General features: G+C 45.6%; 1 protein-coding gene across 5 annotated transcripts in view; it reads left to right on the forward strand.

The window, feature by feature from the left end:
- The window catches only part of ZFAND6 (zinc finger AN1-type containing 6), a 70,261-nt gene that overhangs the window by 38,367 nt on the left and 16,043 nt on the right, over nt 1-15,851 (forward strand). Inside the window, exons 1-2 of one of the 5 annotated variants that reach the window (XM_045899281.3) lie at nt 14,571-15,233; nt 15,621-15,706. The exons of 3 other annotated variants lie outside the window; for them this stretch is intronic. The gene's annotated coding sequence lies outside the window, so the exon portion shown is untranslated. Of the gene's footprint in view, nt 1-108; nt 270-14,570; nt 15,234-15,620; nt 15,707-15,851 lie in introns of those variants that run through there. One more of the 5 variants, XM_064569777.1, reaches the window with a different exon arrangement.

Raw genomic sequence — 15,851 nt, forward strand, 5'->3', positions numbered from 1 at the left:
TTTTATGTAGCTATAATAGTGAAAACACTCCTTAAAATTCTAGACAATTAAAATGTACACAGTCAATTTTAACTGTCTCAACTCTGTTTCATGTTAAATGTGTTACAGGAATGAATCTGAAGTCTGCTGCAGTAAAACACTGAAGGCTTTACAATGTTTTCTTGCATAAAACTCAAACTTTAAGTAGCTGCTTATGAGGCTAGGGAAGGCAGGAAGCTAATGTGTGTCTCAAGATACAGGACAGCTGTTTGCCCATCAACCTCAACTGTGTGAGTAGACTTAACGTGTAGCCCTAGGTCATTGGGGATAGTTACATTTAAAGTGCTTGAAGATACACTTAAATCAGCATGATGACACATTTCTTAGGATCTGGGTTTTTTTCTGGTGGGTAGGATACTGAGGGTGGAGTGGGTGGTAGATTTTTATTTATAAAATATATATATATATTTTTTTAAGATTTTATTTATTTGACAGAGAGAGACACAGAGAGAGGGAACGCAAGCAGGGGGAGTGGGAGAGGGAGAAGCAGGCTTCCCGCTGAGCAGGGAGCTCGATGCGGGGCTCCATCCTGGGACCCTGGGACCATGACCTGAGCCGAAGGCAGACGCTTAACGACTGAGCCACCCAGGTGCCCTATTTATAAAATATTTTTGAGAAAAACCATAGCTAAGTATCATTAGTGACCGTGCATCTTTTTTTCAGAATTATTTTAAGCATTGGAATTTGCATTACTAGTCTTACAGTGAAGCAAAAGGTTATAATTCTTAAGATTGCAGTTTATTTTATAGTTGATTTCAGCCTTTTTATATTAATATTTTTACCAAACAACCATAAAAATGTATTTTGGGAATATGATGTTACATATTAATATAGGAAATTGCTCTTGGGAATAATTCCATAATTTAAATTACAATTAAATTTCATAATTTTTAAATAGCTCTCTTTAACCAGAGTGAGCATATACTTCCAAAGAAATAAACTCTTGCTCCCTAAATGCAGTTTGAGACAGGCTTCCCCATGGCCTGCAGGTTTGCATGCAGAGCTGCTCCCACCGTCCTCTGTCCCGGGCATGTGGGACTCGCTGCCCTGATGAGACCGCATCCTTGCTGTTACCCTTCCCCCACACTTGGAGCTACTAAGGATAAGCCCTTAGTGAGTTCTTCATTGGCAGTTGTCCACAATAACCAGTGTGTCCTTTCATGAACTTCTGAGAGGAGTTTTTACAAACCATTCCCTCTCACTTTTGGTCCAGAAGGTCATGTGGCCTCATGGACTCTTGGTTGTATGGCATTGACGGGGCTGTTCAGAGATCTGCCAGCAGGCAGTCCCTGTCGGTGGTGAGGGCACCTCTCGTGGGCTGGCCCGCCGTTAGCTGTGGGCAGGTGAGGAGTCCTGGCTCGATGACCACCAAGCACCCGACACCGCACCTCTCCCTCGAGGTGTGGACAGCAGGGGGTTGACTGTACAAAGCCACTGAATCGGAGATTTCTGTTACTCTTTACGGGTCATAAAGTGTTTCCCGATCATGGTCTCATTTGATCTCCCCAAGTCCTATAAGTTAAAAAAGACAGGTTATCACTAAATTTTAACATGAGGAACCAGAGACTGACCATTTATCTGACTTGAGGGTGGCAGAATCAGAACCAGCTTTAGGATTAAGTCAGTTCTTTGTTCTTTCCACCGTGCCACGCTACATATCAGGTTGTCCTGTGTCGGTCCAGTTGTTTTGCAGTGATTCATAGTTACGCCTCTTCTCACGATAAATTTGTTATCCCTCTCCCCAAGGTATTGCGTTTTAACTGAAAAGGAAAAATCAACTTCTGGAGTATCTTGCAATTATTTTGAGCATCTATTTTTTTTTAAAGCCCCTATGAAAGGAGAGTACTAAAACAATATTTTTGGTGCTGCTTATTAGCGTTTTGGTTTTTTGCGGCTGATAGGGCTCATTGTAATTTTGGAGTTAGATGTCACGTCCATGCAGATACGTGAAAATCACATACCGATATTCCTGTCCTTATATATCTTTTGATCCTTGAGAGCAGAACTGGATCATAACTGCTGTCGTAACAGTTCCTGGTAGATCAGTATGCACCACAATAAGTGTATCAAGCAGGACAGCCTTGTCCGAAGAGCTGTGGCAAAAGAAAGTAAAACGGACTCACTGTTGTATAACTCTGCTCTCTCTCTCTCCTGATAATAGTCCACCTAAGACATTTTGGAAATCATTCATTTGTTCATCCAGCATCTATCTGAGAATTTCCTATGTGCCTGGCATCTCATCTAGAACTGAGATTGGCACACTGTGGCCCATGAACAAACAAACCCTTTTGGCCACCTCTTTTTATAAATAGTTCTATTAGAACACACCTATGCCCATCCATTTTTATAATGTTGGCAGCTTCTTTCTCACTACAAATGTGGAGTCAGGTAGCCACGACAGACTATCGTAGGGTACACAAAGCCTAAATTATTTACTCTTGGGCCCTTTAGAAAAAAGTTTAGCAACCCCTAATCTGCACCGCGGGGGATACAAGCCTGAACAAACTAAGTAATTGGTTTGTGTATTTAATATGTTTTTTCTTTTCTACATTACTCTCAGTCCTTACAGACCATATTATTCACTCATCGTTCATATTTCAATTCATATGAAAGAATAGTGTTGATTCCTCTAAGTCGCTGTCCATTTTTTTCCTGGAATCAGTGTAGATGTGTTTCCTTACTAAGCCTTTCCTTGAGGTGAGACACGGAGTAGTGGGCTGTGTGCCCAGGTTGTGTCCCGGGGCAGACTTGAACGGGGCGCGTGTCAGGGAGGCAGGCAGAGGAAGACTTTGCTCTGGGGTGCCAGTGTGTCAGCGAGAAAGAATATGAGGAAATGTAATCCGTAGTAAGATTGAATAACATCAATAGATTTATTGCTTCATCAAGAATACTCGTAAGTGAAAGTGGCCTTTTCTTGTTGTGAGAGTATATGGATGAAGACCATGGTGATGAGCAGGACAGTGTGACATGTGCTGTCCTACAGAGGCTCCGGCTGTTCGGCCCCCGTTGCTCTTACATGGCCTGTCGGCACAGTAGCAAGACAAACAGCAAGTTCCCATCTGATCTCCTGGAACTCTAAAGGACCTCCAGGGTCCCCGGGGGTCCGAAGATAAGCATTGGGAACCACTGATAAAGAGCCTGGGATGGCTCAGCTCTGTCCCTTAACCAGCTGTGCGACCTGGAGCCGTGGGCCTGACCTCTCCAGGCCTCGGTGCTCTCATCTGTGGAAGGAGGATGGCGACAGTACCTACCTCATAGGGTAGTTCTGAGGACTAAAGGAGTGGATCTGTATAAAGTACAACAGTGTTTGGTACAGAAAGCACTGTATAAATAATGTTTAATAAAATGAAATAGTAAAGCCAGCTCTTCATATAAAAAGAGTTGTACAGAGTTTCAGGAGAACAGAAGAGAGTTAAATGTGGAGGTTGGCCATATTAAACAGAAGAAATCTGGGAGAGAGATTCATTTATAAATATTGGAAGCTATATTAGAGATTTGTCTTAGGGGAAGAGTGTCCTGAGAAGGGGTTGGGGTAGAGGATGAGGTGCAGTCTGCATGATTGAATTATAAGCTTCAAGGTCAAAGAGGAGAGGATGTTAAAAAGTGGTTTTGCACATGGATCTTGCATATATAAAGATCGTACTTTGTATTAGTCTTTTGGAGAAGAAAAGCTAATTAAAGCCCACGAATGTGGAGCCTGGTGGGAAAATATGAGTGGGTCACCTCCCCGCCTTTTGCAAAATGAGATTGGGTGGTTTTGTGCAGATAATAACTGTGTCTTGGTTCTTTAAGGTATGTGATGTGGGACCTAGGTCAGTTTGAGAACATAAAATTGAGGGCAGCTTAAGTTTAGTTACAAAATTACTACATTTGGTATGCAGATCGCCAAGTGAAGCCCTCTCTGAGCAGACTGAGTTGGAAAAGACATCCACAGGCTTGGAGCATGAGGCCAGCCATCTTTGTTCAGTACACGCACTGCGTAACCATATGTGGTGTCCCCTGCTGGCAGGCCTAGGTCTCTTAAACAGCAAATTCCGTTTTTTTAGGAAGAGTTTATTCCAGTTCCTTGCCTTGGGGTAAATATCTGAGCACTCTGGGTTGTGTCCTGGCAAGGTGGCAGGCCGCTTCATTCGTGCGTGCATTCCACAAATACTGCATGCCCACCACGTGCCAAACATTACTTTAAGCAGCAGTGAACAGAGTGGACAAAATCCCTGCCATTACTGAGATGTCATTTTAGTAGGGGGAAGACAGGCGAAATAAGTGTAATTTAATAGTAAACTAAGATTGAAGTTAAGGGCATTGAAGAAAATAAAACTGGAAAGGAGCTAATAAAGGACGCCGGGGCGATTTTAAATAGAGTGATAATGGGAAGCCCTCCCCGAAAGGGTGACAGTTGAACAAAAACCTGAGGGAGCCTGCTCATAAGGATGTCTGGGGGGTGGACGTTAGAAGTACGAAGTCCTTGAGACAGGAGTAGATCTGGTGTAGCTGGCGATGTATATGGTCAGGGAGTGGGGGAGCGGATGGTGGTGATGAGTTTGGTGTTTACTCTTGGTAATTGGAAAGCTACTGGAGGATTTTGAGCAAGTAAGATGTGCTCTAGATCTTAACATGATCACAGGCTGCCATGTTGAAAATAGACTGGAGAGGACAAGAACAGAAGCCAGGGGACTTATGTACAAGTCACGCTATTAGTTATCAATCGCCACATGACACATTACCTCAAAACTTAGACTGAAAACAACCAGCGGGTGATCTCACACAGTTTCTGTCAGGAATAAGGAGATGGCAGAGCTGTGTGGTTCTGGCTCTGGGTCTCCAGTGCGGTTGCAGTCCTCCTCTGAAGACGGAGCAGGGCTGAAGGATCGGCTCCCAAGTTCACTCACACAGCTCTGGGCCAGAGGACTCAGTTACTCGACATGGTAGCCGGCCTCCCCAGTGGGTGATCAGAGCGGGAGAGAGCAAGGTAGTGGCCTCAGTGGCCTCTGTGACTGGGTCAGAGGTGGTGTAGCGTTCTGTTGACTGTCCAGATCAGCACTGACACCGTAGGGAACGGGCTACAGAGGCCTGAACACCAGGAGGCCTGGGGGTCACTGGGGCCACCCTGAAGGCTGCCGGCAAACAAGTAGAAAACGAGATTTTTTAGAAGATACCGCTTGGATTCGATTTTAACAAATCACATACCAAGAATGTCTAACAAAATACGTTGAGACCTCTTCGTGAACACCTTGGCACACTGGAATGCATTGGAAAGGAGACCTAAATAAATTGACGCATATGCTGTAGTTTGTACATCTGGAGATTGAACACGATCCTATCAGGTCTTTTGTTTTGTTTTTAATAGAACTTGAACCAAATCTAAAATTTGTATGGAAATGCAAAGAGCCGAGAATAAGCAGCACAATCTTGAGGAAGAATAAAACGGATGCTAGATATTTGAACCTGAGCTAATACCAGATATCCAAAATCTATAGTAGTTCAGAACAGCATAGACAAAGAGTCGAGGGGACGAGGGGTGGTTGTGTGGGAGAGGCTCAGTACATACGTGGTGCCCAGTGTGTGGACAGAGGTGAGGCTGCGGTGCAGTGGGAAAGGGCGGTCTCTTTAATGAATGGTTTTAGACTCATTAGGTAGCCATATACAGAAGCACATGAATCTGAATCTCTACCCATGCCCTGCAAAAACGCCGACTCCAGTGGGATTGCAGGCTTCGTAGTGAAAGGTGAGGTACTGAAATTGAGAACATAGAGGACATCTTCGTGACCGTGGAGTAAGCACAGACTTACTAAACCACTGAGCATAAACATACAGGAGCATTTTATCAGGATCGTTAACAGTCAGTCCAGCAGGATGCCTGAAACCTTCAGTAGGCACTTGACACAGGAGGACCCCCAGCTGGCCAGTAAGCACATGCAGACGTGCTCAGCTGCCTGAGTCCTCGTGACGGTGGGGAGCACGAGACCGCTGGGGCATCCCTGCGCACCCGTGAGCGCACTTAGAAAGACACATGGTTGGTTCTCAGGTCTGCCGTGACGGCTTACCTCGAACCGGAGGCTTAGAAACAGCGAAGGTTTCTTCTCTCACAGTTTTGGAGGCCCAGGGTCCAAGCCCAGGTGTTGGCAGTGCCATGCTCCCTGCGGAGAAGCTCCCGGAGAGAACGCTTTCCTTGTTTCCAGGTTCTGGTGGCTGCGGGCGTTCCCTGGCTCGGGGCCTCATCACGCCAGCCTCTGCCTGTCTCTCTGCACCCCCTTCTCCATGTGTCTGTGTCAGAACTCCTTCCGACTCTCGCAGTTTAGGCCCACCAAGGAAATCCAGGGGAAGCTCCCCGTCTTGGAAGGTGACGTTCACAGGTTCCAGGGGTTAGGACATAGACGTGTCCGGGGCCGCCGTTCAGCCCAGTGCCGCAGACTGTGGCCCCATACTGGTGAGATGCGGAGTAACTGGAATGCTCTTTCATTGCCAGCAGAGTGTAGATTTGTATGACCACTTCGGGAAACTGGTTAGTACCTGCCAAAGATGAACATACTTGCAGGTTTCCCCGCTGTCCAGAAGTGGAGCATGCCTGCGAAACCTTCTGGAAGCTGAACAGGCTACAGTGAAGAAGCCATTGCCGTTAATTTATATGGAAGAATCTTTGAGCATTCCCAGACCCAAAAAACCACGTCGCTTAGGCTTTTCTGGGACCTCAGGACACATGGCTAACGCGTACACAGCATAAACCAAGATGAAGCACAGAGGCTCACAGATGCAGTTCCAGGCCGTGGTGGCTGGATGCCGAGGTGCTGAGTATGGTTGTTGGGGACGGGGCTCGGGGGGGCCGCTCTCGCGACGGGGCGGGGGGTGCGCACGCTCCTGCAACAGCTTGCGGCAAAGTAAACTCTGCGCTGTTTCTGCTGTGTGCCTTTTCTTACAAAAGCAAAAATCATCTTTGGATTTCTCAAAGAAAACAGGTACTAATGTAAATCTTTCGTAAAGCTGAGTGACAGGACACAAACCTTCGAAAAGCGGGGGATATGTGTGTGCCCTGTGACCCAGCACCCCTGGTATATCAAGAGGCACACGCAGTCACGTTCAGAACAGCAGTATTTGTCATACGCCTAAACTGGAAAGTTCCCAGTCCCTCTCAACACTAGAATGAATAGCAGTTCATTCGTACAGTCAAATATTCTAGATAGCAAAAGAATTTTGAATGGACCACAGTTAGACACGTTAGCCTCGTTGAAGCTCAGAAACCATGTGTATACACTCTACAATTCCATTTATAAAAGTTGGAGCGCAGGAAGAGCTACTTTCAAAGTCGGCACAGTGACTGGGAGGAAGGGTAATACCTGGGAAGGGGTGTGGGGAAGCATTTGGAGGGTACTGGTGGTGGTCTGGTTCTTACGGGGGTGCCAGTTACGGTGTTCAGTTTGTGAAGGTGTAAGCTTTACATCTGGGACTTGTATGGGTTTTTTTTTTTAGTTTTATTTAAATTCAATTACTTAACATATAGTGTATTACCAGTTTCAGAGGTAGAGGTCAGTGATTCATCAGTCTTACGTAACACCCAGTGCTCATTCCATCACGTGCCCTCCTTCTTGCCCATCCCCCACTTATCCCACCCCCCACCCCCCTCCCCTACTCGTATGTTTCTCTATGTGGGAAAAGAACCATAAGCACTGGGAATTGCTGAGGTGGTTTTTTTTTTTTTTACTATCTAGGGCATCTCACTTGGACTAATGGAGTACCTACATTTTGATATGCACTGATTACTCCCTTAAGTTGGAGGAGTTTCATAGGGGTACCGGATTCTAATGTCCCTAAGGACTTTGAATTGCAAGTGACAACAGCCCAAATCAAGCTAAAGCCAAAGCGGGATTTGTCTCACACAACTGGGAAGTCTGAGAGGTGGAGTTGCGCTCAGCAAGGTGGATGCCGGAGTTCAGTCCCCGTTTGATCCTGGCTCTCTTCTCCCTCCCTCCTCATTTTGACTTTGCTAACCCTATTTTAATTGTCATGTGGAGACTCCCTTGTGACAAAGAGGGCCCCAGCTGCACCTAGGTGTACATTGTCGGCCTCTTTGCCAGCAGCACCAGTAAAACCCAGGGAGGACTGGCCCAGCGTGAGCCACGCGCCCACCTCTGGGACAGGTCTGGTCCCGGAGAGGGGCAGCGAGGCCTGCCCCACGCAGATGACATGTTCTTGCCACACGGAAGAGGTTCTGTTACCTGAAGGGCTGAGGGAAGAACGTGCTAGGCAGACCAGAACGACCCATTTCAGGAGTACAGGTGTCTTCCAGGTGCAGCTACTGGGTGCTGTAATTATTCAGGTGCCGTGTTAAGTAGAAGACGGCATGCTAAGCAGAGGTGGGTTTGTACCAAGAACATTTCTGCCACCTTTCACATCGGCGCTGCGCTTCTCTGTATAAACCACACCTGAGGATATAGGTGTAGATGAGAGACTGCCTTTTCTAGTCCTTTCCCTTCCTGGCTGGTAAACATATACTTAAGAGATGAGACTTCAGCAAGAGCAGATAATACTTGATGTTTACGTTCAGTTTGGATTAGAGAATCCCACAGTTGAGTACCTCTGCTGGAGTCCCATGTCTGCCTGGCCTCCCTGCCTCGTCTGTAGTGACACTTACCCTAAAGTCACTTGCTCGTTTAATGGAGAAGTTGACAGACTTTGGGCTTGTCACCTATTTTTGTCCAGCCCAAGAGCTAAGAATGGTTTTCATATTTGTAAGTGGTTGGGGAAAAAATCAGAAGAGTAACATTTTGTGATGTGAAAATTCTATGAAATGCAAATTTTTGTGGTCACAGCATAGTGGTTTTGAAATACAGCCATGCCCGTTGGTTTAGGTACTGCTTGGCGGCTTTTGCAGGACATAGCAGAGTTGAATGGTTGTTGACAGTGACAGTATGGCCTGTGAAGCCTAAAATACTTACTGTCTGGTCATTTATAGGAAAGTTTGACAACCCGTGATTTAAACATTGTTGGGCAGAATGCAGCCAGTGAAAGCCATCTATATAACCTAGTCTGTTGGAAATGAGTTAATTATTTGCTGGGAAAGAATGAATATATAGTGCCCCCAGCGACGGTACCCTCACGTGAGCTGGACGGCACCTTTCTGTCAGCCCAAGCTGACCTAGGGCGTGGGGGGCCTCTATAAGAGACACAACCACAAAGCAGCCTCCGTGCAGGAGGAACCCCAAACCAAAGTCTGTCTGCTTTTATCAGAGGGAGCAGCATTCGTCCCAGGTAGTTTACATCAAGTCATACTTTCTGATCTGTTTGCTTTATCAACTTGCCCAATTTTTTTTTTTTTTTTTTTTTTTTTTTTTGGTCATCTCTGCAAAGGTTCTTGACCTCCAGGGCATGGGTGTGTTGCCCCTGTGATAGCTGGTGGATCCCCGTGCTCATAACTCTACGGGGAATTACTATGTGCCCCAAGAAATACTGATCTCAAGCACCGATGCCAGGATGAGCGTTCCTCTTTTGAGTATTATTAAAGCAAAAAAAACAGTCTGGCATAAATCCTGCGTTGCCCTTTTCTGGGCTCTCCATTTGATGTAATTACAAAGATAACTAGCCAATGCTGAGTGGTATTCCAGCGATTAGAAAGGCAGTGGGTAGGGGGAAACCTTGTCTTATGACTGTGCCTGTAGTTACTGGTTCGGAGTTTAGTGTGCACCCTTATTTAACCCAACATCTAGTATTTTTTTTTTCTGAACTTATTAGTAAAGACCCCAAATTGAAGAGCTCAGAGGTGTTAACCTAGAAATGAAAAACTCTGATGCTTGTGAGGCTGACCAGGCGGCTGAAAGTGAAGGAGGCCTCAGGCTGAGAGCCAGGCTCTGATAGGGCCCCTAGCTGCTGGGTTTTAACTTAGGGAGCGAGTCCACTGTTGTCAGGTCTTGCTGTGTTTTAGGAGAAGCTACAAGTGTGGAATTTTTATGTGACATCCCCTAACTTTTTTTTTTTTTTAGATTTGAAGTAGACTCCACCCCCAGTGTGGGGCTTGAATTGAGATCAAGAGTCACACGCTACCACTGACTGAGCCACCAGGCGCCTCACGTCCCCTAATTTTTGAATACTAACAATTAACTGTAAAAAAAATCAGTATGTGCTATAGCAAACCAAACATGGCTGTGGGTCAGATTTCACTCATTTGCCAGTTCACAACTTCTATGGAAGAACTCATTATAAATTCTATTTCCAACCTGTTTCTCTTACCTGATGTCCCTTACCTTCTTCCCTCCTGAGTGCCAGGGAGAGAAGCAATGAAATGAAGAAATACCCGTGTGTTTTACAGCTGGCTCGGACTGTTGATCCTTCTGAGGGACAGCTTCAGTATATAAATGAGGAGGACTGGGTGTGAAACACTTAGCATCAGTGTTTACTCCCCTTTTCCATGGAAAACCACCATTTTTTGCCTGACATGAATACTTCTAACAATAATGAAATGTCTTTACTCAAGAAAATATTTTGTGGGATTCATATTAGGCATAAAGGGGGTTTGGGGGCACCCGAGTGGCTCAGTCAGTTAGTTGAGCGTCTGCTTCAGCTCGGGTCATGATCTCGGGGTTCTGGGATCGAGCCCCACTCTCGGGCTCCCTGCTGCAGGGAGTCTGCTTCTGCCTCTGCCTCTCACCCTGCTTGTGCTCACTCTCTCAGATAAATAAAATCTTGAAAAAAGGGGGGGGTGTTGAAGAAGAAACTCAGAGTTTAGTGGGAAATGATGTGTCTGCTGGAAAGCACTTGAGTGATGGCCCGCTGAAGTGCTGCAAAAGGATGAATGCCTCTTTAGGGAGAGAGCAGAGGGGGATCGAGGTTGGGCAGAAGTGGACCCAGAAGAAGTTAGGATTGGAAGGGATCCTGAGGACAGGATGGTTGTAGGCAGAGTGCAGAAGCAGAGGGCATTCACCAAGAAAGGGGCAGTGTGGCGGAGTTGGAGCTGGTTTCCAACAGACGAGGGCGGAGGGCCCTGGGCCTTCGGGAGCCGCAGAGGAAGAGCACTTGTGGAGTTCTGCTGGGTGCCAGGCTCTGTCTGCTTCCGGACTTCCTGGATACGTTATCTGACTTCATCTGGTTATACAGGCTGTGTGCAGCCTCCTGGGGAGTTGAGGCTTGCAGAAGTTTAGGAATGTGTCCAGGCTGTGACAGGTGAGAAACATGGCAGAGCTGGGGGTCAAACGGAAGCCAGCCTGACCCCCACGCACCTCACTTTCTAGGGAAACTGGGTTGCTTGGAATAGATTATATAGGACATGCAGGCTAGGTCTAGTGCTCCTTTCTGGAGCAGTCCTACAGTAACGGAACAGAAGTAATATGATGGGAACTAGGCATTTTAGGAGAATTTAAAGAAATGCGTTGGTAGGAGGGGCAGCAAAACAGAGAAAACTGTTAACCCAGCTGTGAAGTGATGAGCATCAGAATTTGGAATGGAAGAGAAAAGTGCATGGGACATTTCAAAATGAAACTGATGGGAGGGGCGCCTGGGTGGCTCATTCGTTAAGCGTCTGCCTTCAGCTCGGGTCATGATCCCAGGGTCCTGGGATCGAGCCCCGCATCGGGCTCCCTGCTCCGCGGGAAGCCTGCTCCTCCCTCTCCCACTCCCACTGCTTATGTTCCCTCTCTCGCTGTCAAATAAATAAAATCTTTAAAAAAAAAAAAAAAAAGAAAAAAAGAAACTGATGGGAACCTGGTGACTCAAACTCTAGGGCACAAAACAGAGGAAAGGAAGTTTAATTGAGGTGTATTTGCAGTTAATGAGTCTGTGTTACATCTACTCACTGCTGTTCCTTTGTCATAATTTTAATAATTGGTAATGAATTTTCTTTGCAGTCTTAAAATACTTGATCTTGAGTTTCTTATGCCAACGAGAATTTCTTAGGTAAAAAGACTTGAAAAGCAAATTTTCTCAAGAGCTTGGTTAAATTAAAGCTGCATAATATCTTAAGGTCGAATAAGTGAGTGAAAATTTAAATTATCTTTAAATGAAAAGAATAAGAATTCATGAATGCTCACAAAGTTACAGGTTTAGTAGGGGCAGGATGGACTTTGAAAGTCATTCTCTTTGTTTTTTTAGGAGATAAAGGAAAAGACACTGACCTAGCTGCTTCGTAGATATGTGACCTTGGGCAAGTTATTAAATCTCTTTGAATATCAGTTCCTCATTTTTAAAGCAGGGACATCAGTAGCGCCGACAGCACAGGGTTCCAGAGAGAAATAAAACCGGAGACGTGGCTCTTGGCCCACGGTCAGCTCTGAGTAACTGCTCAGTACCATCTCAGGGCAGAGAGCAGAATTGGCTCTTGTTCTGATTACAAATAGTCAGAGTCAGAAACCACATTTTCTGAATTTTCTGCAATTCATAGACATTTGTTTTTAAATTATACCATGCTAGTGAACTTTTCTGTTTATGTCTGATAATCTCATTCTTTACTGCCTTGACTTTGTAGCTTTATAATCTCACAGTATGTCAGTTAAGGAGTTGTTCTGCGTTCTCATTCCCTTACCTCTTCCCTCCTAGTGCCAGACTGATGGCCCCGCAGAGTCCTTACCTTCTTCCCTCCTAGTGCCAGACTGATGTCCCCGCAGAGTCCTACCTTCTTCCCTCCTAGTGCCAGACTGATGGCCCTGCAGAGTCCTTACCTTCCCTCCTAGTGTCAGACTGATGTCCCCGCAGAGTCCTACCTTCTTCCCTCCTAGTGCCAGACTGATGGCCCCGCAGAGTCCTTACCTTCTTCCCTCCTGAGTGCCAGACTGATGGCCCTGCAGAGTCCTTACCTTCTTCCCTCCTAGTGCCAGACTGATGTCCCCGCAGAGTCCTTACCTTCTTCCCTCCTAGTGTCAGACTGATGGCCCCGTAGAGTCCTTACCTTCCTCCCTCCTAGTGTCAGACTCATGTCCCTACAGAATCCTTACCTTCTTCCCTCCTAGTGCCAGACTGATGGCCCCGCAGAGTCCTTACCTTCCCTCCTAGTGCCAGACTGATGTCCCCGCAGAGTCCTACCTTCTTCCCTCCTAGTGTCAGACTGATGACCCCACAGAGTCCTTACCTTCTTCCCTCCTAGTGTCAGACTGATGACCCTGCAAAGTCCTTACCTTCTTCCCTCCTAGTGTCAGACTGATGACCCTGCAAAGTCCTTACCTTCTTCCCTCCTAGTGTCAGACTGATGGCCCCGCAGAGTCCTTACCTTCTTCCCTCCTAGTGTCAGACTGATGTCCCCGCAGAGTCCTACCTTCTTCCCTCCTAGTGTCAGACTGATGACCCCACAGAGTCCTTACCTTCTTCCCTCCTAGTGTCAGACTGATGGCCCCGCAGAGTCCTTACCTTCTTCCCTCCTGAGTGCCAGACTGATGGCCCCGCAGAGTCCTTACCTGCCAAGAAGGTGCAGCAGCGGGAAGGCAGGACTTCGGTTTTTCCATCTTTACCACTGCACATTGGGATAAACTAAGATACCCTTTTATGGTGGTGGTTCTTTTTGTGAGTCTTCACAGAAAGGTACATTTTGTGGCCTAAAGATGAATAAATAAGGTTGTCTTTTTTTTTTTTTTCTTTTTAAGTAGCCTGTGAAGTCCTTTGTGCTTTTTACCTGCCAAGATAATTGTTGGGTTTTTTGTTTTGTTTTGTTTTGTTTTTTAATAAGAAAGCTCAACTTACAAAAATCATTGTTAATTTGCTGCTGTGCACGGCAGTTGGCTTGGGGAAATTGCTAGTGCTGCGTGTTTTTGAATTTTATTGTTCAGAAGCAGGTATTGTGAACAAAAGCTTGGTAGTTGTATTGTCATTTGTGACTGTTTTTTTAAAGAACTAGAATATTTCCCTTTCCGGGTGCTTGTGATTGCCGGCCAGATGCTGAAAGGTTTATCTGTGCCACTGGAGAAGGTCCCTTCAATTCCGACCTTCTCAATACCATTGTAAAATCATTAATAGGCAACAGAGGATAATGGTGGTTTAGAACAGTGTTTCTCAAGCTCTCTCTTTTTTTTTTATTTCTTCCCTGACAAAAGCCTTTTAAAATAGTTTTTCCTAATTGGCCTCTACCTCCATGAAATTTTAATTCCACAGATATACTGTATTTCTGTTTATGTATTCCATGTATATCTGTGTTTTATACATACAGAGTGAGGTATTTTGTGTGCCTCCTTACCCCAGAGAGTTGGTGTTTGTCCTCTTGAGGTGATACTGTCTGCATTGGGAATGCATGGTTTACAGCAGTGGATTTAAGGACTTGCATATTCTCTAAAATTACTGAGGACCCTGAAGAACTTTCATTTATGTGTGTTATACCTAGTAATATTTATCCTGTTACAAATGAAAGCTGAGAAAAATTGCAATATATTAATTTTTAAAAATATTTTATCAAATTAACCATCCTTTCCCTCACCCCCGCCCACCACCAAAAAGGTTTAGTGAGAAAAGTGGCATCGTTAGACATTTTTGCAAACAGCAAGATTCTCATAGTTGGCTCTACATTTAATCTGTTACAAAAGAAAAACTGGTATCCTACAGATGGGTCATTGGAAAAGGAGGGAATGTTTTAACAACCTTTTCAGATGATAGAGATCTTACACCAAAACTTGGCAATTTGTAGTTTCTTAAAGGGTTAGTTGCATTCTAGAATCTCAAACTGTATGTAAAAAACTTTGGTCCCATTACTTGAAAATTCACTGGTCTTTCACTTCGAGTGGATCCTTTGTTGATGAATCATTTTGTGCCGTCATACATTGGTCCCTGGAAATACCGGTTCTCCGACTCACACGGATCTTGCAGATGTTGATACAGTACCAGGCACTCACGTGTCACCAGTATCACTACTGATCTTACCAGAAACTCTACACATTGGAGATACTTGCCAAGCTTTTTTTTTTTTCCTTGAATGTGGTCCTTCGCAATAAATGCTGTTATTTTTCTTGAAGTGACAGGCTCACTTTGCTCCTTTTTGGGAACATGTCTGCTGTAGACACACTTCTGAATAACCAGACTTTGCCAGTTGTTCCCTGAAATGCAAAACCTCTTCCATGAAAAAGGTGACGGGCAGCTTGCAGCCTGAGCAGTTGAGCAGGTGTCTCTCCTTCCCGCCCTCTCCACGCTTCTGTATGCGGCAGGCGCAGTCTGCAGACTTGCAGTCACCCTGGATACTACCAAGACGTGTGTTCAGGCTCAAGATGGGATGAAGTTGGTTGTGTTGCTGTGAGAGCGTGGTGAGCGGGGTACAGCCAGTCTTGGGGCTGCTCTCCTGATAGGGCTCCCGGCATGTGACCACTGGTGCACAAGGCGACATGGTGGGAGGGGCAAATAGCCAGTTAGCGTTAGCGTGGAAACGCTTCTGACCTCCCTGGGGTCCACGGAAGCACCCTTGGAGAAACACTACTTTCGAACAAGAGCTTTGAGCCGGACTGCCCGAATGGAGTCTGAGCTCCATCACGTATTAGCTGCCTGCCTGACCTTGAGCAGTTACCCTGATAACCAACACCAGACAAACACGCTGTCCCCCGGGAACAGAGGCCACAAATCCCCACAGAATGTTTGCCATTAGCTTTTCTATCCCATCTTTGGTATTTTTTTTCATTTGATACGTATATTTATAGAATTACCAAAGTAGCCCATACAGAGAGAGAGCAGAACAGCCAAGATTGGATTCTGAAGTGATTTGCCATCGTGGAGTAAGAAAGAGGTTTGTCAACATCCCAAATTGTATTCCCGGGCTAAAGTTGTAAATATTCTCAGTAGTTTTAGGATAGTTCCTTTTAAAGGCAAATGCAAGACCAGCTGCCTTGTTTTGTAATCCTGTCAAATGCATTATTGTTCTTGGTTCTGAA

The sequence above is a fragment of the Mirounga angustirostris genome, unplaced genomic scaffold (genome assembly GCF_029215605.1).
Source record: "Mirounga angustirostris isolate CCGP_5_RB_7025 unplaced genomic scaffold, mMirAng1.0.hap1 SCAF_9, whole genome shotgun sequence".
Classification (NCBI taxonomy): domain Eukaryota; kingdom Metazoa; phylum Chordata; class Mammalia; order Carnivora; family Phocidae; genus Mirounga; species Mirounga angustirostris.